Source organism: Oryctolagus cuniculus, chromosome 17 (assembly GCF_964237555.1).
Source record: "Oryctolagus cuniculus chromosome 17, mOryCun1.1, whole genome shotgun sequence".
Lineage (NCBI taxonomy): Eukaryota > Metazoa > Chordata > Mammalia > Lagomorpha > Leporidae > Oryctolagus > Oryctolagus cuniculus.
Window position 1 is genome coordinate 18,516,132 of NC_091448.1, and position 21,601 is coordinate 18,537,732.

The 21,601-nt window shown below is 51.7% G+C and overlaps 1 long non-coding RNA gene across 1 annotated transcript in view; it reads left to right on the top strand.

Annotated features, from left to right (window-relative positions):
• LOC103351585 (uncharacterized) overlaps positions 1 to 21,601 on the top strand; it is a 54,825-nt gene that overhangs the window by 2,962 nt on the left and 30,262 nt on the right. The window contains exon 2 of the long non-coding RNA XR_007911546.2: positions 9,769 to 9,875. This is a non-coding gene — a long non-coding RNA (uncharacterized lncRNA). The remainder of the gene's footprint in view (positions 1 to 9,768; positions 9,876 to 21,601) is intronic.

The following is a 21,601-nucleotide window of genomic DNA, read 5'->3' on the forward strand; positions in this document are numbered from 1 at the left end:
ATTGTAGGACTTTTTGGAGCAGTCTGGCCGTGTCCCCTGGATGCGAGGAGTACTCCACTCACCCAGAGGGACAACAGCAGCAAAGTGTCTCCAGATGTTGCCAGATAACCCCCATGGGGCAAAATTGCCCCCATTTGCTGTCTGACCCCACCACCTGGGTAATAGTATTATTGTCCTCACTTCATGGATCAGCTGACTGAGGCTCAGAGAGAAGTTGCCCAAAGTCACTTTGCCATTAGAAGAGACCCAAGATTCTGCTCTGGGGAGGGACTTGGGGCTGCAGGGAGCCAGCTGCTCATTTCTGCAGAAGAGTGATGAAGAATGAGTAAATTTTGGGCGTTAGTGGGAAAATCCTACCCTCAGATCATTTTTTTCTTTTCTGTTTGCCTTGGAAGGAAGGAAGCTATTTTTTTCTGGCCTAAGCACAGCCCAAGGTGTCTAGCACGTCCAGAGGGAAAGTGGTTGGGAATCACCTGGGTCCTGTGGGTCTCAGGCCTCACGTTCTCGTGAGAGTCAGAGTTCCACGTGAGAAGAACTCGGATGTGAGGTTAAGGGTTGGCCACTGCTGGAGGAGGAACAGTTTTATTTTCCCTATTAGGGGCCTGTCCCAGGCTGCACAGGCTCCAAGGTGAGCCCTGCCCCATGACGTGGCCTTGTCCCATGGCTGCCATCAGTGCAGAGATCTGTGGGGGAGGCAGGGAGGCAGCAGAGAGAATGGACGAGTGGACGCAGGCAGTGGTGTGATGGAGCGCTCTCCCTGTTCTGCAACCAGTGGCATCTTGTTGCTCGCTTGAAATTGGACATGGAGGGCCGGCGCCGCGGCTCACTAGGCTAATCCTCCGCCTAGCGGCGCCGGCACACCGGGTTCTAGTCCCGGTCGGGGCGCCGGATTCTGTCCCGGTTGCCCCTCTTCCAGGCCAGCCCTCTGCTGTGGCCAGGGAGTGCAGTGGAGGATGGCCCAGGTGCTTGGGCCCTGCACCCCATGGGAGACCAGGAAAAGCACCTGGCTCCTGCCATCAGATCAGCGCGGTGCGCCGGCCGCGGCGGCCATTGGAGGGTGAACCAACGGCAAAAGAAGACCTTTCTCTCTGTCTCTCTCTCTCTCACTGTCCACTCTGCCTGTCAAAAAAAAAAAAAAAAATTGGACATGGAGGGAGTATTTACACCCTGGAAATGGGCAAACACTATAACCAGGGCTACCCACCTCCAAGCTGTTTTTTTCTTGTAAAAAGATTATTTATTTATTTGAAAGTCAGAGTGACAGAGGGTGGGAGAGAAACAGGGAGAGAGAGAGTAGAAGGGAGAGAGAGAGAGAATCTTCCATCTGCTGGTTTACTCCTCAAATGACCACAATAGCCAGGGCTGAGCCAGGACAAATCCAGGAGCCAGGAATTCCATCCAGGTCTCCCACTGCCATCCAGTGGGTGGCAGAGGCCCAAGCGCTTAGGCCATCACCTGTTGCCTTCCCAGACATATTAGCAGGAAGTCGGATCTGAAGCAGAGCAGCTGGGCCTTGAACTGGATATGGGCTGATACGGGCTGCCGGCATTGCAAGTGGTGGCTTAACCCGCTGTGCCACAATGCCAGTCCCCAAGCTGGTAGTTAAGCATTTACCAGCACACCCTGCATACAAAGTCTGGCCTCAGCCTGCTCTCCACTAATCCCGTGCCACACGTGGGGTGGAAGTGGTGGAGGGAGCTCAATGAGCTATGGCACTATGGGAGGAGAGGGTGGGCTGTGGTGTGGGTGAGGGGGAGAAGAGTGCTACCCCTGGCGAGGGATGGAGCTGCCTGGGTGGGGTATTTGTGGGGCACTGGGCAAAGCTGCCCTTGCTGAAGGCAGGTCCTGGACACCTTCCTAAGGAGCCCTCCTCGGGCTTGGGAGCCTTGGCTTGATTCAGCTTCTTACTTTGCGATGAACTCCCCTCCTGACCTCCAGGCCCCTCCCCACACCCTCCCAACCCTTCCGGCAGCTGACTTCTCCGAAGAGACCACACAGGTCCTATTGTTCCACCTGCAGTGTCCCAGCATCTCCCGCCCTTCCCTGTCTCCCTTCCTCAGTTTCTTCCTCTCCTGCAAATGTGTCAGTCAAGCTGCCTGGGGCTGAACAGACAACAAACCAACCCTTCCCCTGTCCTGCTACACAGTGCGCCACCAGCCCAGCCTTCTTTCCCCCTCTCTCCTCCAGCCTTCCTGATGCTCCAGGCATCTGCCTCATCCTCCACTTGAGTGTACCCCTTGCAGGCTGGCTTCTGCCCACCCCTCTTTGTCTCCACAGAGACCCACTATTGGCCTCCTGGTTGATAACCCTGGCTCAGTTCTTATCTGCAACCAATCACAGCTGTGAGGCGCTGAGCCCTGTGTGCCAGGCCCCCGGGAGGGGCCACAGAGCCTGCAGACCACTGCCTGCCTCTGGGGAGCTTCCAGCACAGGGATTGGGAAGACCTTGAACAAGTAACTTCCCATGAGGACTTTGGTCATTCCAAGCGTGGCGAGGATGTGTGGAGTGTACTGGATCAGCAGCCAATCGGGGAAGCACACATCCATCTGAGGTTGTTTAAAATTGATTTATTTAAAGAGAGAGAGAAAGTGAAAGTGAGCACCCATCTGCTGATTCTCTCCCACAGGGCCTGCCATGGCTGCGGCTGGGCCAGGCCAGAAGCAGGAGCAGGGAACTCGATCCAGGTCTCCCACATGGATGGAGGAACCCAGTTACTGCCTCCCAGGATCTGCATTGGCAGGAAGCTGGAGTCAGGAATTAAACCCAGGCGCTCAGATGTGGGACGCGGGCACTGTAAGTGCTGGGCAAATAATGCCTACTCCCCTTTCTGAGCTTTTAGACACAGAATTCTAAACAGGGAATTGGTTACACAGGGAATGAGTGGAAAAGCCTAGCAGAAGATGACGAAGTGCCCAGGAATCTGCTATTACCCCTGGGCCGGCAACGTAATCAGAGGCTCAGGCCAGGGTCACTTGGAAGAAGTTGAAACCAAAGCAGAGACACACAAAGAGCACTCGAGACCTGGAGGGAAGGGACAAAGGCCTGGATTCCCCTTTCTCCCAGCCCTCTGTGTCCCCTAGGGGCTCCCGCAGGCCCGGGAGCGTGCAGGGCGCAGAGCACAGGGGACCAGGTGAGGGCTGGGCGTGGGGGGTGCACCCAGCTCAGGACCTGCACAGGGTCGGGTGAGAGAGGCTGACCTCGGGGAGAGGACTCAGGGAAGGCTTCCTGGGAGAACTAAGCTGTGACCCGGAAGTAGAGGGGAAAGTACCCTTGCAGTTGCTGGCGCTCGGGGCTAAGCCTCTTCCCGAGGCTTCTGAGATATGGTGCTTTTGCTCTGTTTTCTTCTCTGATTCTTAAAAATCAAGGCACTCCCCAAATGTCAGTCTTGGGCTCCTCACTTCTCTCTCTCCCTTGGAATTCACATCGTTCCTGGCTTTACTCAATCAACAAACATTCATTGAGCACCCACTATGTGCCTGGCACTTAATGAGGCCATGGTCAGAGAGAGAGATGAAGACATGGCTGGGTGAGGAGAGAACACAGAGGAGAGATCAGAGAAAGCTTCCTGGAGGCGGTGGCACTCAAGCTGACTGCTGTCCTGTCCACTAGCAGTAAACCAGCGCATGGAGGATAGCAGGGCAAAGGCATGGAGACGAGGGGTGGTCAGACTCACTCAGGAACGAGGTGTGGGGTGTAAGGACAGAGGGACACAGCTGGGCTGGAGAAGGCAGTGACAATGCTGGAGGGGAGCTGGAGGGTGCAGAGTCCATACCGGGGGCCAGCTGGGGAGGCTCTGCGGTGAGCCACGCGTCCCAGCTACTTATCTGCCTGCCTTGTCCATCTTAACAGACACCTAGACCTTGTCCATCTTAACAGACACCTACATAGGCGCCTTGGTGGCAGCTTGGAATCCCCGTTTGGTGAGTACAGCAGATGTCTGTAGAACTGAACTGGCTCCGTGGCCAGTCCTTGTGTCAGTAACTTGCTGTGGCTCCTCACCGTCAACCACTTCTGGAGCCTGCCCAGGTTCCATCCAAACTTGCCCCCCCACTGCTGCCCCGGCTTATGTCCCACATTCAATTTCAGCCCTGTGCTAGCAGTGTGAACAATATAAAAATGAATTAAAATACATCTTCCGTGCCATCCAGAAGCGTGCAATTGCCTGCGGTCGGTGAGCTATGCCTACTAACAGCTAATAAAATGTTAGCTTAAAATAATATTACTTCTCATGGGGCATCCAGTCTAACCTTCTTCATGGTTAGAGCTCTGAGTTTATTCCTAGGGGTGACCTGCCCGCTTCTCAGGTTCCCTTGCAGCTATGGTGGCTTTGTGATGCAGTTCTGACGCATTGCAGAGCGTCTCTGAGCGGGGCTTCTGAGAACTCATCCTGGAGGGGCTGAGCCGGCTGGCACATGCCCTTTTGTCTTTTTCCCTTTGTCCTATCCCCTGTCTTCATTCTGAAATGCAAACCCAGTGCCTGCTGGCGTGTCAGTCAGTATCAGGAGAATGGGGACCTCATTCTGGGACAGCAGAGTGGAAGGCGGCATGGCTCAGAAACCCTGACAGCCTCCCAGAGAGATGTCTTTTAGCTGGGGATGCCCACCTCCTAGGGACTGCCAACTCTCAGCTCCCAAGTTATGTGCTTAAAATCAAGCCCCTGGGCCGGCGCCGCAGCTCACTAGGCTAATCCTCCGCCTGTGGCGCCGGCACCCGGGTTCTAGTCCCGGTTGGGGTGCTGGATTCTGTCCCGGTTGCTCCTCTTCCAGTCCATCTCCCTGCTGTGGCCAGGGAGTGCAGTGGAGGATGGCCCAAGTCCTTGGGCCCTGCACCCGCATGGGAGACCAGGAGTGTCACCTGGCTCTTGGCTTCGGATCGGCACAGCGTGCCGGCCATGGCAACCATTTGGGGGGTGAACCAAAGGAAAAGGAAGACCTTTCTCTCTGTCTCTCTCTCTCTCTCTAACTCTGCCTGTCAAAAAAAAAAAAAAAAAAAAAAATCAAGCCACTGGAGCTGGGCTTGCTTCACGCACTAGTGGTTGGCACAGTGAGATTGGTAAAAGTGAGAATTCCCAACTGAATCACACATAAGGCAAAAGCCTCAGTACGTGTGATGAGTGTATGCTTATCAGGGAATGTGCAACACGAGGAACCAGAAAAGAGGGCTAGGTCTGTAGCATGGGTGGGCTGAGAGCACCTCTCCTGCTTTCTGAGGAAGGGACCCCTTGCCTGGGGAAAGCCTTGGAAGAGGCTGGGTGACTTAATGGACTGGAAAGGACCCTGGGAATGTTGGTCAAAGATTACGAGACTGTTCGTGCTGATGGGCTGAGCGGGAGCAAGGTCTGTTTTTCCTGGTTAAGATAAAGGATGCTCGAATCAGGTGGAGGGAAAGCCCAGGTGCTGAGAGTCAGCGACGAGGGCAGACAGGAGTCTGCGGAGCCAGGACGGCTGCACACCAGCCCTGAGTGCCTGCAGAGCTTTCATGGAACTGTGGTGGCCCCGAGAGGGTATGGGGGCCCCGGGGTGCACCAGGCACTGTGTGGTGGGCCCCAGCTCTCGGTCATGTTAGGTCTCAGGCTGAGGTACTTCCCCATCCAATTCTTTTCAGATTTGTCTATTTCTTGAATAGTGGATGTGTGTGTGCTTTGAACAGATTTTGATAGGACACTTCCATCACCTCTGACCCACGTTCCCCTCTTTGGAAGCAACCATTCTTTAATTCCTTGTGTGTTTTTCCAGAAGTGTTTTGTGTATCTACAAACACATGCATTCATATAGTGTCCTCCACAATTAGCAGGAGTGTATTCCAAACAACTGCTCGTAACTTATTTCACTTAACATAGTTGTGAGTTCCACAGAGTACACACAGAGCTGCCTTGTTCTTTATAGAGACTGCACATTGTTCCCTCGTATGGCCTGTATGTCTTTTACCTGGTCACCTACTGACAGACTTACTTGTTTCCAGCCATTTCCTATGGGATCAGTGGTGTGGCGCGGCAGGATTAAGCCACTGCCTGTGACACTAGCATCTCATATGAATGTAAGTTTTAGTCCTGGCTGCTCCATTTCTGATCCAGCTTCCTGCTAATGCATCTGGGAAAGCAGCGGAGGGTGGATCAAGTGCTAGGACCCCTGCCACCCACATGGGAGATCCAGATGGAATTCAGGCTCCATTGCAGCCATTTGGGGGAGCGAACCAGCAGATAGAAGACTGATCTCTCTCTCTCTCTCTCTCTCTCTTTCCCTCTCTTTCTGTAACTTTGCCTTTCAATAAATAAAAACAAATCTTAAAAAAATTCTTGAAGTATACACTTTTTTAAAAAAAAGATTTATTTATTTAAGAGAGAGAGAGGTCTTCCATCCACTGGTTGACTTTCAAATTGGCCGCAACAGCCAGAGCTGTGCGGATCTGAAGCCAGGGGTCAGGAGATTCTTCTGGGTCTCCCATGTGGGTGCAGGGGCACATGGGCCATCTTCTGCTGCTTTCCCAGGCCACAGCAGAGAGCTGGATCAGAAATGGAATAGTCAGGACTCACACCAGCGCCCATATGGGATGCTGGCACTGCTTTACCCGCTATGCCATGGTGTTGGACCCGAAGTATATACTCTTCTACTTACTCCCTTTTGCAGGTTAACAGATCCACTCAGTCACCAGATGCTTACTGAGCACCTACGATGTACCAGGTTGCCTCTAGACACCAGAGGTAGAGCAGTGAACACACAGATGGAGTCCTCATGTCCTGGGGCAGCATTCTATTGTGGAGAATGGCCAGGGAATAAATTCCTAGAAGTGGCTCACACTTTCATTCAATTCTTCTAATTAACTCAAGAAGAAAATCTCACATTGAAAGTGAGAAAGGCTCACTTTGGTGCCAGTGGCTTTTTAAATATATATTTATTTATTTGAAAGGCAGAGTGACAGAGAATAGGGATAGAGAGCCAGAGAGAGAGGTCTTTCATCCATTGGTTTAGTCCCCAAATGCCTGCAACAGCCAAGGCTGGGCCAGGCTGAAGCCAGGAGCCAGGACCTCTATCCAAGTCTCCCACATGAGTGGCAGGAACCCAAGCACTTGGGCCATCATTTGCTGCCTTCCCAGGCACATTAGCAGGGCGCTGCATTGGGAGCACAGAGTAGCCAGGGCTCCAGTATGGGATGAGAGTGTCCAAAGTGGCAGCTTAACCTGCTGTGCCATGGTACCTGCCCATGCCCTCCACCCCTGTGTCTTCAATACCTTTGTCTTACTCTCCTTCATCTTTCTTTCCCCCAAAGGTTAATTAAGTTTTTTGAAAGAACTACTGAGAGAGAGGGACAGAGAGAGAGAGAGAGAGATCTTCCATCTATTAGTTCACTCTCCAAATGCCTGAAATGGTTGGGGATGGGCCAGGCCAAAGCCAGGAGCCAGGAGCCTCACCAGGTCTTCTGCATGGGTGGCAGGGGCCCAAGCACTTGGGCCCTACTCCACTGTTTTACCCAGGCACACTAGCAGGAAGCTGGATCGGAAGTGGAGCAGCTGGGACTTGAACCGGTGCCCTCACTAATCTCTGTAAGATGGGAAGCATTGTCCTCAGGTTTGGAGTTTCCTAGGCCGTGGAACCCAGCTGGAGTCTAGTGACAGTGTTTGGTTATGATTCCATTGATTTTTGGGTAGCGAATGATACTGATTTCCCACCTAGAGTCAAAACAGGAAGGTTCCTTTTTAAAAAGGAAGGTTTCTTTCAAGATAACCTAACTTAAAGGAGAAAGGTGAGTCCATTTAGTGAAGAAGTTTAGGTAAATAACAGGGATGGGAGTCAGATGTGGAAGGTGCTGTGCGCACGGCTGAGGTCAGGGCATCGCTGAAGAAGGAGGCAAAGCTGGGCTCTCCTGGCCCCTCCTTGCTCTCTCCTACGTGGCTGGTCTGCTTATCATCGACTGTTGTTTATTATGTGCTGGGTGATTCCTAGGCTTATCTTTCACTAAGCATCTGGTCATAAACTTTCTTTCTGTTAATAAACCAATTTTTTTTCTTTTTCTTTTTCTTTTCTTTTTTCTTTCTTTCTTTTTTTTTTTTTTTTTTTTTTGACAGGCAGAGTAGACAGTGAGAGAGAGAGACAGAGAGAAAGGTCTTCCTTTGCCGTTGGTTCATCACCCTCCAATGGCCGCTGTAGCCGGTGTGCTGCGGCCAGCGCACCGCGCTGATCCGATGGCAGGAGCCAGGTGCTTCTCCTGGTCTCCCATGGGGTGCAGGGCCCAAACACTTGGGCCATCCTCCACTGTACTCCTGGGCCACAGCAGAAAGCTGGACTGGAAGAGGGGCAACTGGGACAGAATCCAGCGCCCCAACCAGGACTAGAACCCGGTGTGCCGGCGCTGCAAGGTGGAGGATTAGCCTATTGAGCCACAGCGCTGGCAATAAACCAAATTTAAAAAAAATATTTATTTATTTATTTGAAAGAGTTACAGAGAGAGAGAGAGAGAGATCTTCCATCTGCTGGTTCAGTCCCCAGATGGCTGCAATGACTGGGGCTGGGCCAGGCAGAAGCCAGGAGCCAGGCGCTCCTTCTGCCAAGGACTTGGGCCATCCTCGGCTGCTTTCCCAGGTGCGTTAGCATCAGCAGGGAGTTGGATCAGAAGTGGAGCAGCCGGGACTCGAAACGCCACCCATATGGGATGCTGGGACTACAGGCGGCAGCCTAACCTGCTATACCACAGCACAGGTCCCAAGAAACCACTGTTGATTTCCATTTTCCCAGCGCAGCTCCCCGACTTTCCCCCGACCCCGTGCCTTGGCCTTGCTGTTGCTGCTGACCCTGGAGGTGCTCAGAGGAGCTCTGTGTGGCCGAGGTGCACTCCAAAAACCTCCTAAAATATAGTGTGCTGAAACAAGCACAGCCAAGTTGGCCTTGGAGGACCTCTCCAACCAGAACGTTCTGAACAATGCCCACAACCGCAGAGGGCTTGTGACCACCCTGGCTGGTTTGGTGGTTGGAAGTGTAAACAGAGGGGAGTCATAAATGTGCTTTCGGCCAAGCGGGTGGTGATGAGTCTCTGGCCTTCTCTGGGCCATGCATCCAGGAGGTGGGTGGTGCCTTAAGGCCTGGAGGCAGAGGAACTTTGTGGGGGTAGATGAGAGGGACCAGGGTTGAATGGAGGGGTGAGGTGGGGGTGGGCAGCAAGCAGAGTCCAAGGCAATAGGAGGAGCATCTAGACGCTTGGGAAATAATCAACAAAAAGTAAGGCCGAGAGGTTAAGTCTTTGAGCTTTGAATTCTGGTGGAGATGGACGGTCCCTGAGGAACTATGTGAATGTAGCAGGCAGCAAGCACTGGTTTAAGCATTTAAAAAAGTGCTAATTCAGTGGCTCACGAACCTTTTGGCTGGATCATAAAATTTCTTGAGAACCCCCAAAACTTCTGTTTATACCGATTTTTATCTGGTGATGGGATAGTAAATGTTTACCACTTGGTTCCCTGGAGAAAAGTCCTGATTTGCATAGTGTTTGCAACTTCCCATGGTGTAAACACTTCCACCCCTACCAATTTCCAGATCCCAACCTGGCGTCACAGAGTGTGAAGTGCAGGACGTGGGTACAGCCAGCTGGCCCCAGCACACTGCTGGACGCGTTATTCACGTTGAAGGTATTACCAGATCAAACTGAGGATGTTAAAAATATGAATAATATGAATAAAAGCTCAATACATGTTAATATGTAAAATTCTTTAGGAAAATAGCTATATTTTGTGAAATAAAAAATATCTAGTGAACAGAGTGACATTGCTTTGTATTTTTGCAGATCCCTCTGAGGCCTAGCTTAATCAGAGACAGGCTGGGCTCACACCTGCATTCCGGGTGGTGTTAGAACATTGTACGGTCCCTGCAAACACACCTGACAGCATCAAGGTAAGTCAAGTCTTAGTGTTACTATGAAATTAGCTTTCACTTCATGGACCCCTGGAAAGAGTCCTGGGGAATTTCAGGGGGTCCAAGAGTCAGGCTTTGAGAGAACTGCTATACAAATGCATGTAATTTTTTCAAACAGTCCAATGAGACAGGTTTCTTATACTCCCATCTTACAGATGAGGAAACTGAGGCACAGAAAAGTTCAGTAAGTTACGCAAGGGCATTGAGCTAGAAAGTGGCAAGGTCAGCATTCAGACCAGTCAGTCCGTGAAGCTGGGGAGTTGAGCTGGGGACTGTCCCTTATGAGGTGTGTGATCTTGGGGAAAATTAACCCCCATGGGTCTGAGGCACCGTCGTTTGGCCAACCAGTTGTCCTCCAGGGCCTTGGTTTCCTCCCTGTGCTCAGTTCTTGCTGACCGGCTCTCATCTGTGGTCCCTCCATGCTTCCTCCTCCTCCTGCCCTCATAGCACTTTATCCCACACAATGGTGACGTTCTGTTTTTCATTTTGGGGTGGGGGGAGAGAATGTACTCCAATCCACTGGTTCGCTCCCCAAATGCCTGCAATGGTTGGACTTGGGTTAGGCCAAAGAAGCAGAGCCAAGAACTCCATCCAGGTCTTCCATGTGGGTGGCAGGGACCAATTGTTTGAGCCATCACCACTGCCTCCCAGGGTGTGTAGCAGCCAGAAGCTTGAAACAGGAGTCGGAGCTAGGACTTGAACCAGGCGGGTCTCCAGTGTGGGACGTGGGCGCCCTAACCTGCACCTCCACAGCTAGGCCAAATGCCTGCTCCCATGGCGGCATTCTTCACTTGTGCACCCTGTGAGGACAGACACCACATCTAACTCATCTACAGTTACAACATCAGCGTCTGGAACAGGAGCTCACAAATGTTTGCTGAAGAGAGAACGGAATAAATAAACGGACAGACATCTTGCAAGAAGGCAGGACACAGCTCATCTTTCCCGGCACTCTCTGCAGCTCCCAGGAGGGAGGGAGGAGGGGGCACAGGGCAGGGGAGCTTACAGGATCCTGCCTTCATACTGCATCATCATCATTTCAGTTTCAGTCACAGGCCAAGAGAAGCCTGCTGCTAAATTCTGCAAAGACATTACCCCCCCCTTTTGCCTGGAGTCACTTTTCAATCTTCCTTTTGCTTGGAACTCAGACACCCTCTACGGACAGTCCTTCATCCTTCTAGAAAATTCTGCCCCTTCTGTGCTGCTGGAGGTGGGGTGAGAGCGCTGTCTGCCTTTCCCCTTCCTATCCTGTGCATGGAAGTTGCCAGCAACACCCCCACCCTTTTTATTTCATCACCTGCAGAAGCAGTTCTGGCTGCAAGAGGGCTCCACAGGACTTGGCACCCAAGGAATGGCTGCACCCTTGAGGCTGGGGGCTCGGGGAGGTGGGAGCAGTCAGGGGGAGGCACCTCCCTGGGCTAGGGGCTCTCAGCTTCCTCTTCTGCCATCTTCACGGTCCTTTCCAGTGGTGACCTTCTAAGACTTTCAGAGACTCTAAGAAGGGAGAAGTGTAATTGGGGGAGGGGTACGGGGGGGGGGGGGCAGCGCAGAGGCATTCGGCCAGGATTCAGCCTGGAAGGTCAAGGGGCTGAGTTCCTGCACCAGAGACCTTTAAGAAGGAAAAGGGAACTGAGAAAGCAGCCAGGAGTGTGCTCAGCCTGGAGTTCCTGGAATTCTGCATCGCGGCTGAACTTCCCACAGCAGCCAAGGCCCCATCTGACTAACAGGAGATGAGAACGGGAAGCAGGGAGGGCGGGGAGAGAGCTGGCTTGGTCTGCCAGCTCCCCTGGGCACTGCCAACTCCCTGGGCTGGCTCCAGCTTTCCTCCAGGATCCGAGCTGGGCCTCCCGGGAATCTCACCGACTTGGTTGGGTGGCTGCCTGCTGCGCAGACGTGGGCAGGTCTCCAGGTCTACTTCTCTTCCTGCCCAGGAGCAAGCTCTCTGCTCACCTGGTCTGGAGTTGGCTGCCAAGTCAAGGCCATTACCTCCAGAAGGTTTCTTTTAAAATACGCTCTCAGGGAACGTGTCTGGCACAGTATTAACTGCCTGTTGAAATGCCAACATCCTATTTGGGAGCATCTGGGTTTGAGTCCCAACTCCTGTTCTGATTCCAGCTTCCTGCTAATGCACGCTCTGGGAGGCAGCAGGTGACGGCTCAAGGACCTGAGTCCCTGCGACCCACGTGGAAGACCCAGACTGAAATCTAGGCTCCTTGCTTTGGCCTGGCCCAGCCCTGGCTGTTGTTTGTACTCAGAGAGTAAATGGGCATACGGAATATTCTCTCTCCCTTTCAAATAAAGAGAAATAAATAAACAATCCTAAAACACAGTGTTCACCTAGGAACGAGCACCTGAGCCAGGTGGTTTTAATGGTTAGGGAGTTGCCACCTTGGGAGGCTCTGTGAGCTCGGGCTGGGCCACAGGACTAATGGATTTCAGGAGGGCCACCAGCAGTGGGGGTCAGGGAACCCTGGCAGGGCAAGGTTCTTAGGAAGTCCATGCCAAGGGACCAGCGCCACGAGGAGGTTGCAGACAAACCCGGGGTTTCCCTTTCCTCTCTCCACCCAGCATCAGTGCGGTGGAAGTCTTGCTAAAATCAAAGTCAGGGTGGGCGTGGTATTTGAGGAGTTCTCACACTGCCTCAGCCGTCGCTGGCACACCTGTCCTGGAGGATGAAGGCCTGGTTTGTAGTCACCCATGTGTCCCAGTGTCCTGCTCTGAGCCTGGCACGTGGGGACTGGCTCAGTAGGTATCCCATAAAGGAGGGGATGAACAAGCGGATGGAGCCACAAACAGGAGTTAGAGTCAGGGGTGGGACGTCCTTGGCAGGAGGTGAGACACCCCAGGGGGAGCTCAAAGCCAAGGCAGGTGGTTGGGGTGGGGGCGCTGATCCTGCTGCTACTTTTTGGGTCTTAGCAGCTCAGAGCAGTCTCCTCCCCTCCCCCCTCCGTGGAGCTGTCCTGGTCTTTAGTCACCCATTCAACAAATGCTTCTTGAACACCTGCCGTGACAGGCCTTGGCTCTGTAGGTCTAGGAGTGAGGGCTTCACATTCCTGCCTCCTGGAGCTCCCGGTCCAGTGCCGTTAAATAAGTGTGGACAGTAAACGTGGCACACGCTGAGGTCTGTGTGTGTCACGCGGCGAGGGAGATGGTGTCATTCATCCTCCCGACGGGCTCACTTCTGAGAGAGAAGGTGAAGGCTGCAGGTCGAGCTGCCGGGAAGCAGATGCTGAGTGTGGACCCAGCTTGGGCATTGACACCATGAAAAGGAAGGGATGGGAGCCAGACGGGGCCGAGGGAGAGGCTGAGACGCTGTGTGGTCTCAGCGAGGGCCCAGCCAGCACTCAGGGCACCCGAGGAAGTGAGGGGCCCTCAGTGTCGTCTCCAGGCAGGATGAGGGCCTGGCCTTGGTGGCAGCCTTTCGTTCAGTCGCTGGGTCGCAGTCACCTCTGCAAGGGGGTGTGACCTTGGGCAAGGCTGTTTCCTGCAGCCGAGGCAATCTCCAAAGACGTCTGAGGGCGTCTTCCCGCACGCTCCCGGTAGCCAGGGCCACTGCTGGTAACTGCGGCGACAGCAGGCATGGACCAGGCTGGCGCAGGTGCCCGCAGCAGGTGTCAGACTCAGTGTCACAGCCAAAACCCCGCACAAACACAGGCTGCGTCGTGCTCCTGGCAGCAGGGACCAGCTCAGAGCTCGCTCACCCTGCAGCCTCTTTGTGGCGCGCTCTCCTCCTTTCCCTCACCTGCTTCCTTTACGTGTTTAGGACCCATGTGGTTTTCACATGCATTATATTACCCAAGGCACATGCATACCCTTTCATGCATAGCTGCAAGTGTTCTTCTTGCCCGCCACGTCCAAACCATCAGGAAATCCTCTCACCGTTACCTCCAATATAGAGCCTCAAACTGCTCACTGCCCCCACCTTCCCCACCTCCAGCCTGATACAGTCCACCACCATCCCGCCCCTCTGACGTTGACTTGATGTTGACCCGAGGTGGTCGGCAGCATGGAGTTGCTCAGTAGACAGGCGACAACATGGACCCAAAGAATTAGACCCCTGAAGGTGGCCCTTGTGGAGTAGCTGGGCTGAAAGGGGAGGGGAGACCTAAATGGAGGCACAGGTGTTTGGTGCAGTGGTTATGAATTCTGCTTGGGATGCCTGTGTTCCCGAGCAGCATGCCTGGGTTCGAGCCCTACCTCTGCCCCTAACTCCAGCTTCCTGCTGATGCCTGCGCTGGGAGGCAGCAGGCATTGGCTCAGGTGGTCAGCTTCCTGCCACCTACATGGGAGACCTGGATTGACGTCTCAGCTCTTGGCTTCAGCCTGACACAGCTCTGGCTGTTGTAGCTGTTTGGGAAGTAAACCAATAAATGGGAGATCTCTGTCTATCTCTCTCAGTCTTTCAATTTGAAAAAATAAATAAATAAAAGAATAAAATTGAGAGGCACAACACAATGGTTAATGCATGGGCAGAGTGTCTGGGTGTGTGTAACCCTGGCCAGCTTCTTCATGTCTTTATGCCTCAGTTTCCGTGTCTGTAAATCAAGGGTGATGATAATAGAGCTATTATACAGGGCTATTAGGAGAAGTAATGAGTCACCATGAGTAGATATTCAGTGCTTGGGGCACACAGGAAGTGCTGTGCCAGGGAAAGCTATTGGCACTGTCCCATGAGGCTGCCATCTTGGTCCACATTCAGCATGGCAGACGCGGCTGTTGCTGCTCCTAGCCTACTTCTGCCTCCAACACCATCTACTCTGGCCCCTACTTAGAGTCATTTATCCATTCAACAAATACTCTGACACTATTCTCCAACATCCCACAGGTCCTTGAACTTGTGGGTGGGCTGCCCTGGGCTTGCTTTTGCTAGAGGTGGGAGGCTGCTTCTTGCACTACATCTTATTCATGCTCAAGGTCATCTAGATAAGGACTTACTTTCTGGGTAGCCCAGTGCCCTCTGTCTTCCCTTTGGAATTTTGGGTGCTGCATCTGAGTCTTGGGCAGAAGGTGAGCTCGATTGCCCCTGCGGATCTGTCCTCTCGGGCTGAAGAGGGCTCACAGGAAAGGTTTCCCCAGGGCTCTGTGTAGCATGGAACCCCATGCTCTCAAGTGGGTGCATTCTCCATGGGGTCCTACCATGGCCGAGCCCTGTGTACGCTTGGCCTGTGCCTCCTTTCCTGAGTGTCAGCTCCTGACCTCAGGGAAGGCCTGAGAAGGGATGAAGGAGAGGTGGATAGGTGAATGGAAGGGAGAAGTGAGGCTGAGTGGGTGTTTGGTGCAGCGGTTAAGCCACCACTTGGGATATCTGAATCCCATTTTGGGATGCCTGGGTTCAAGTCACAGCCCTGCTGCTAATGCTGGCTTCCAGCTAATATGTACCTTGGGAGGCAGCAAGTGATGGCTCAAGTACTTGGGTCCCTGCCACCCATGTGGGAGATCCAGATTGAGTTCCTGGCTTCAGCAGGCAGTAGTGCTGGAATGAACCAGAGAGATCTCTCTCCTTCTCTTTGCCTTTCAAACATAAAATTTTGTTTTTTGGAAAAGGAGTGGGCCAAGTTGGGCAAGAGGAGTTAAGAAGGGAGAGGGTGAGAGAATGCTGGTGATGGCATTTTGCATGGAACAACTCAGTACCACTTTAATCCCTATGGAGTCGTTACTAGTATCAGGCCAGTTCTGTAGGGGAGACTGAGGTCAAGTGGCTTAAGAAACTCGTGCTAAGCCTTACAGGTCAGGGCATCCTGAGGGGGCATGGACCTGGCCTACAGCAAGTGCCTGTGCAGTGTTGAGCACGCGGTAGGGGGGCTGAGGCTGGGGGCTGGCCCTGTGCATGAACCTGGGTATCTCATGAAGCATCTTTTCTTCATCATGTGGGGCCTCTTTGGCCAGGAAGCCACCACCCACCAGCCAGAGGGAAACCTAGGTCCCCAGGATCTGGGCTGGCAAGAACCATGCTGTCCAGGAGAGAGGGAAGGTGGCTGCGGTTTGGGCAAAGGCCCAACATCGATCATTTCCTACCTCGATGACCACAGACCAGACATTTACTTTCCTTACTCACGAAATAGGAATCACAGGTCTGTCCTCATAAGGCTGTCATGGCAATGAGATTTCACAGGGCAGCGAGGCCCCTGGCGGGCTCTGCTCTTGCTATGGTGCAGGTGCCTGCCAGGGTCTTCCCGGCAGACGGAGCCTTCCCATTCCCCTCCCGTCTGACTTGCCATCCTCCTAGCAGGCGGCAAGTGCCGTAGAACGTCCCTCTCGGGTCACAGATAAGGGACCGTCTGTGGGGTGTCCGGGAGAGAGCTTCTCAGGTGCAAGACAAGGCAGCCTGGCGTCCCCTCCTCTCAGCCGCTGAGCCTGTCCACGTGGCTGGACACTGTTGGTTCTCGTGGTCCCCATGTCCCTTTCCAGCAGTAGCCCGATCCTGTCCACTTGGGAAAAACAGGAAGCTGGGCTCTGCTGGGAGTGGGAATCCGCCCTTCCTCAGCCCCGGCTGCGAGAAATGTTGGGATGGGCTGGGGAGGACACGGCTGGCGGGGGTGGGAGGGCTTGGGGGGGCTGCAGGCTCAGCCAGCGTGACCTGGGCTGTGCTCTGGCCTCCAGAGCTGCTCCAGGGACTGCGAGGAAGCAGTGAGGAGAAACTCCTAGTCTTTCTAGATACTTGTTTATTTGAAAGGCAGAGAGAGAGAGAGAGACAGACAGACAGACAAATCTTGTATCTGTCAATTCTCTTCTCAAATGCCTGAAATAGCCAGAGCCGGGCCAGGTCAAAGGGAGGAGTCTGGAACTCAGTCTGGGTCTCCCTGGTGGGTGGGTGGGTGGGTGGCAAGGACCCAAGTGCTTGATCCATTACCTGCTGCCTCTCAGAGTGCACATTAGCAGGAAGCTGGAATCGGGAGTGGAATTGGGAGTGGAGCCGGGACTCAATTGCAGGCTCTCCAACACAGTATGTGGGTGTCCCAGGCAGTGTCTGAACACCTATGCCAAATGCCTGCCCCCAGCCTTTCTTTCTATGCTTTGCAGAACCATAGGGCACCAAGGCCGTATCTGACTTTTACTTTCATGAGTTACTTCTTCCTTAAAAAATAATAAAAAATATATTGTTGGACAGTGTTGGTGTAAAGATGAATATAATCCAAGCTGGATGCATGATTATATACTCATTATCATCTAGTCAACTTTTTTTTTTTTTTTTTTTTTTTGACAGGCAGAGTGGACAGTGAGAGAGAGAGACAGAGAGAAAGGTCTTCCTTTGCCGTTGGTTCACCCTCCAATGGCCGCCGCGGTTGGCGCGCTGCGGCCGGCGCACCGCGCTGATCCGATGGCAGGAGCCAGGAGCCAGGTGCTTTTCCTGGTCTCCCATAGGGTGCAGGGCCCAAGCACCTGGGCCATCCTCCACTGCACTCCCTGGCCACAGCAGAGGGCTGGCCTGGAAGAGGGGCAACCGGGACAGAATCCGGCGCCCCTACCGGGACTAGAACCCGGTGTGCCGGCGCCGCTAGGCGGAGGATTAGCCTAGTGAGCCGCGGCGCCGGCCCTAGTCAACTTTTTAAAAAGATTTACTTACTTATTTATTTATTTAGTCATTTGAAAGGCAGAGAGAGAATGGGAGAGACAGAGAGGTGCACACACGTGTGTTTGCATGCACACACAGATCTTCCATCCACTGGTTCACTCTCTGAATTACCAGAACAACTGGGGTTGGGCCAGGCTAAAACCAGGAGCCAGGAACTCCATCTGGACCTCCCATGTGGGTGGCAGGGGCCCAGGTACTCAGGCCATCTTCCGCTGCTTTCCCAGGAGCATTAGCAGGGAGCTGGACTGGAAGCGGAGCAATGGGGACTTGAAACAGTGCTCAGATATGGGATGCTGGCATTTCAAGTGATGACTTAACTGCTGTGCCACAATGTGAGCCCCTTCAATTTGTCTCTCTCTCTCTCTCTCTCTCTCTTTCTTTCTCTCTCTCTCTTCTTTCTTCATTTCTTTTAAGATTTATTTATTGGCTAGCACTGTGGCTCAATAGGCTAATCCTCCGCCTGTGGCGCCGGCACCCCGGGTTCTAGTCCCGGTCGGGGCGCCGGATTCTGTCCCGGTTGCCCTTCTTCCAGGCCAGCTCTCTGCTGTGGCCAGGGAGTGCAGTGGAGGATGGCCCAAGTGCTTGGGCCCTGCACCCGCATGGGAGACCAGGAGAAGCACCTGGCTCCTGCCTTCAGATCAGCGCGGTGCACCTGCCACAGCGTGCACCCCGTAGCGGCCATTGGAGGGTGAACCAACGGTAAAGGAAGACCTTTCTCTCTGTCTCTCTTTCTCACTGTCAACTCTGCCTGTCAAAAAAAAAAAAAAAAAGATTTATTTATTTACTTGAAATGCTTGAAATGCGGAGTTACAGAGAGAGAGAAAGACAGAGAGTGAGCTCTTCTGCCTGTTGGTTCACATCCCAAATGAGCACAATGGCTGGGGCTGGACCAGGCTGAACCCAGTGACTAGGAACTCCATCGGGCTCTCCCACATTGGTGGCAGGGGCCCAAGCGCTTGAGCCATTCTCTGCTGTTTTCCCAGGCGCGTTAGTGGGGAGCTGGATAGGAACTGGAGCTAGTCCCTCAAATCTTCTTATGATCTTAAATAAACTAAAATTGAAACATTTTCTTGGGGTCCTAAAAGTATGGCTGGGCACTGTGCCTCCCGGGTCAGTGGACTGGGGAGGGAAGCTCCCAGCACTTCCTGTGCCCTAGAAGCTGTTATCCACGTGGCCTTGCTGTGCAGAGATTAATGCACAGGTGTTACAGGGGATGCCGACTCGGCCCAGAAACAGAAACTCATGGAGCCTTAGAGTGGGGAATTCTGAGAGCACCTACCTCCCGGTTTTTTTTTTTTTTTTTTTTTTTTTTTTTTTTAAAGATTTTATTCATTTACTTGAGAGGTAGAGTTACAGAAAAAGAGAGGGAGAGACAGGTATTCCATCTGCTGGTTAACTTCCCAAATGGCTGCAACAGCCGGAGCTGGGCTAATCCGAGGCCAGGAGCCAGGAGCTTCTTCTGGGTCTCCCACATGGGTGCAGGGGCTCAAGCACTTGAGCCATCTTTCACTGCCTTCCCAGGCTATAGCAGAGAGCTGGATCCAAAGAGGAGCAGCCGGGACTAGAACTGGCGCCCGTATGGGAATAGGAATAGGAGGAGGAGGAGTATCCTACTGTGCCACAGTGCTGGCCCCTATAATAACCTTTTTAAAAACTCACACAGCCAAGATTGTGGTGTAACAGATAAAGCCTTCGCCTGCAGTACCAGCATCCCATATGGGTGCCTGTTTGGCTGCTCCACTTCCAATTCAGCTCTCTGCCATGGCCTGGGAAAAAGTGGAAGATGGCCCAAGCACTTGGGCCCCTGCACCCATGTGGGAGGCCTGGAAGAAACTCCTGGCTCCTGGCTTCAGCCAGGCCCAGCTTCGGCTATGGCAGCCATTTGGGGAGTGAACCAGCGGATGGAAGATTTCTTTCTCTTTCCCTCTCTTTCTGTAACTCTGCCTTTCAAATAAATAAATAAATCTTAAAAAAAAAAAAACTCACAGAATATCAATTTCACAAAAGCTATGTCAGACATCCACACTTAGGACCACAAAATATCGCTGAGAGAAACTCAAGAAGACCTAAATCAATGAAGAGTTGTGTTCATGGATTAGAAGACTCGGAATCGTTGAGATGACAGTTCCCACCAGAATTACCTCTGGACCCAACTCAGTTTCGTCGTAACTCCAGGAGACTCTGCTGTATAAACTGAATAACATTTTTATGTTATTACGATGTAAAAGCCCCAGAATATCCAAATCATCTTGAAAAGGAATAAGGGGCGGGTGTTGTGGTGCAGAGGGTTAAACCACCACTTGAGATGCTCCAATCACAAGTCTGAGACCTGGGATCAAGTCCCGCCTCTGCTTCCCCTCCAGCTTCCTGCTGATGTGTACCCTGGGAGCTAGCAGATGATGGCCTTGGCTCCCAGAGTCAGAGTTCTTGGCTCCTGACTTCGGCTTGAACCAGCTCCAGCTGTTGCAGGCCTTAGGAAGTGAACTAGCAGATGGAAGACATCTTTCTCTCTCTTTCAAAACAAGAAATAACTAAATTTATTTTTAAAAAATAACAAAATTGTCTTCATGATTCATTATAAATCATTATAAATCAAAATCATGGCTTCATGATTCATTATAAAGCTAAAGTAATCAAGACACTGTGGCACTATCACAAGGCTAAACAGATCAGCAGAATAGAAGAGAGAACTTAGAAACAGACACACAGTTAAACTAAGTCCTCGATTCCTTATAAAGCTGCAAGTCAATCCAATAGGAAAAAGAAAATATTTTCAACTGAATGTCCATATGGAAAAAAATAAACGTCAACCCCTCTTTGGTCACACTATTGACAAGAAATGATTTTAAATAGACCATAGAAATTAATCTAAAGCTAAAAGCCATAGATTTTTTAGAGAAAACATTGAGGAATTTCTTTGGAACTTAGAGTTGGCAAAGGATTCTTCAGATAGAACACAGGTAGCCGTAACTATTTTTTAAGATTGATAAATCACACTTCATCAAAGTAAAAAATGGTGTCTTCTCATCAAAGACACCACTCAGAAAATAATAGGCAGGCTTCATACTGGAAGGAAACATTTGCAAAACGTACCTGATAAAGGATCTGTATGCAGAATATTTGAAGAACCCCTACAATTCAATCATAAAAAGATGAAGAGCTCAACTTGTAAAATAGGCAAAATATTTGGAGACTTCACTAAGGAAGATATACAGATGGCCAAGAACCACATTGAAAGGTGGTTGTTGTCTGTCTTTTAAATTATTATTATAATGGGGCTGGCGCTGTGGTGCAGCGGGTTAACACCCTGGCCTGAAGCACCAGCACCCCACACGGGTGCTGGTTCGAGACCCAGCTGCTCCACTTCCGATCCAGCTCTCTGCTATGGCCTGGGAAACCAGTAGAAGATGGCCCAAGTCCTTGGGCCCCTGCACCCACATGGGAGACCAGGAAGAAGCTCCTGGCTCCTGGCTTCGGATCGGCACAGCTCTGGCTGTTGCGGGAAATTAGGGAGTGAACCTACGGATGGAAGACCTCTCTCTCTCTCTCTCTGCCTTTCCTCTCTCTCTGTGTAACTCTGACTTTCAAATAAATAAATAAATCTTTTTAAAAAAAGAATAAGTTTCATTAGTTCTTTTAATAACCAGAAATCTCCTGGTTGAACTCCAAAATGAATTTTAGAGAAGCAGTGTAGGGTAGTGAGAAAAAAATTATTATTATAACAATCCTAACAAGTGTGGCATCTCAATATGGTTTTGATTTGTATTTCTTTGACGACTAATGAAGCTTATTATTCCTTTGAATATCTTCTTTGGGGAAATGTCTATTCAAATCCTTTACTCATTTTTAAATCTGATTGTCTTGTTTTTGAGTTTAAGAGTTCTTTTTATATTCTGGATACTAGGCTATTATCAGTCACGTGACTTGCAAATATTTTTCTCCCATTCTGTGGGTTGCCTTGAACTTTCATTATGGTGTCCTTCAAAGAACAAAAGTTTTAAATTTTGAGGAAGTTCAACTTCTCTATTTTTTTCGTTGCTCTGCTTTCATCTGAGAAACCACTGCCTATTCCAAACTCACAAAGATTGACTCCTACATTTTCTTCTAAGAGCTTTACAGATTTAGCCGTGAC